Genomic DNA, 2,309 nt, shown 5'->3' with positions numbered 1-2,309 from the left:
TTTTTAGTTTTTTGAGGAAATTCCATACTGTTTTCCACAGTGCACTAGGGTTCCATATTCTCCACAATCTTGCCAGCACTTGTTTGTTGATTTATTAATGATAGACATTCTGACAGGTGTGAGGTGATATTGTGGTTTTAATTTGCATCTCTCTGATGGTTAGTGATGTTGAGCATCTTTTCATATGCCTATGGGCCCTCTGTATGTCCTCCTTGGAGAAGTGTCTATTCAGATCTTTTGCCAATTTTTAAACTGGATTGTTTGTCATCCTGGTGTTGTCATATAAGTTCTTTCTATACTTTGGAGATCAAACCCTTGTCTGAGGTATCATTGGCAAATATGTTTTCCCATCTGGTTGGTTCCCTTTTCATTTTGATGATGGTTTCTTTAGCTGTGCAGAAGCTTTTTTAGTTTGTTGTAGTCCCATTTTTAAATTTTTTTGCTTTATTTCTCTTGCCCTAGGAGATAGATCAGCAAATATATTGTTACATAGGATATCTAAAATTTTCCTGTATATGTTTTCCTCTAGGACTTTTATGATGTCATGACTTATATTTAAGTCTTTTATCCATTTTGAGTTTATTCTGGTGTGTGGTGTAAGTTGGTGGTCTAGTTTCATTTTTTTGCATGTACCCATCCAGTTCTCCTAACACCATTTATTGAAGAGGCTGTTTCTGTTTTATTGTATGCTCCTGCCCCCTTTTTCAAGTACTAATTGATCATAGAGACCTGGGTTTATTTCTGGGCTCTCTATTCTGTTCTGTCGATCTATATATCTGTTCTTAAGCCAGTACCAGACTGTTTTGATTACAGTATCTTTTTAGTATAGTTTGATATCAGGTATTATGATTTCTCCTACTGTGTTCTTCTTCCTCAAGATTGCTGCAGCTATTCGGGGTTTTTTTTTTTGTTCCATATAAATTTTTGAAGCATTGGTTCTAGGACTGTGAAATATGCATTTTGTATTTTAATAGGAATGGCATTGAATCTATAGATTACTTTGGGTACTATGGACATTTTAATGATGTTAATTCTTCTTACCCATGAACATGATATATAATTTCTTTATTTGTATCTTCCTTAATTTAGTTATTCAGTGTTCTGTAGTTTTCCAAGTATAGGTCTTTTACCTCCTTGGTTAAATTAATTCCTAGGTACTTTATTTTTCTTGTTCCTATAGTGAATGGGATTACCGCAGCCCCCCCCCCCACCCCCCCGGTTTCTGTTTCTGATATTTTATCGTTGGTGCACAAAAATGCCATAGATTTCTGAATATTGACTTTGTATGCTGCTATTTTTCCAAATTCACTTATTATGTGGAATAGTTTTTTGGTGGAGACTGTAGGGTTTTCTTAAAATCTTTTGCATTTCTGTGGCATCAGATGTAACTTCTCTTTCATTTCTGATTATATTTGGGCCCTCTCTCTTTTTTTTCTTAATGAGTTTGGTTAAAGGCTTGTCAATTTTTTTGTTTTATCTTTTCAAAGAACCAGCTCCTGGATTTATTGATCCTTTCAATTATTCTTTTAGATTCTGTGTAATTTAATTCTGCTCTGATCTTGATTATTTCCTTCCTTCTACTCACTCTGGATTTTGTTTGTTGTTGTCTTGTAGATGTAGAGTTAGGTTGTTTATCTGAGATATTTCTATCTTCGTTAGGAAGACCATATTGCTATGAACTTCCCTCTCAAGACTGCCTTCTGTATGTCTCATAGGTGTTGGGTTGTTGTGTGTTCATTTAAATTTGTTTCTAGATACTTTCTGATTTCTTCCTTAAACTCATTGTTGACCCATTCATTATTTAATAACATGTTAGTGAGTCTCCATGTATTTGAATCCTTTTGAGTTTTTTCCTTGAGGTTGGTTTTTAGTTTCAATCCATTGTGATCTGAACACATACTTGATATGACTTCAATTTTCTCAAATTTGTTGAGGCTTGTTTTGTGTCCTACCATGTAGTTTATCTTTGAAATGTTCTCTGTGCATTTGAAAGAATGTATATTTTGCTTCTTTGGGGTAAAAAGTTCTATATATATCATTTAAGTCCATTTGGTCTAGAGTGTCATACAGTGCTACAATATTCTTGTTGATTCTTTATTTGGAAGAGCTATTCATTGTTGACAGTGGAGTGTTAAATCCCTCATAGTCTATGTTGTTGTCAGTATCTTTCTTGAAGACCTCCAAGCCTTTCTTTATATATTTAGGAGCTCCTATGTTGGGTGCATATATGTTTACAAGGGTTATATCATACTGTTGGATTACTCGCTTAAGTATTATGTTGTGACCTTATTTGTCCCTTTTTATGGCTT

This window comes from Furipterus horrens, unplaced genomic scaffold (genome assembly GCF_987537825.1).
Source record: "Furipterus horrens unplaced genomic scaffold, mFurHor1.1.pri manual_scaffold_10, whole genome shotgun sequence".
In the NCBI taxonomy this organism is placed as follows: Eukaryota; Metazoa; Chordata; class Mammalia; order Chiroptera; family Furipteridae; genus Furipterus; species Furipterus horrens.
This window is presented reverse-complemented; position numbering follows the sequence as displayed.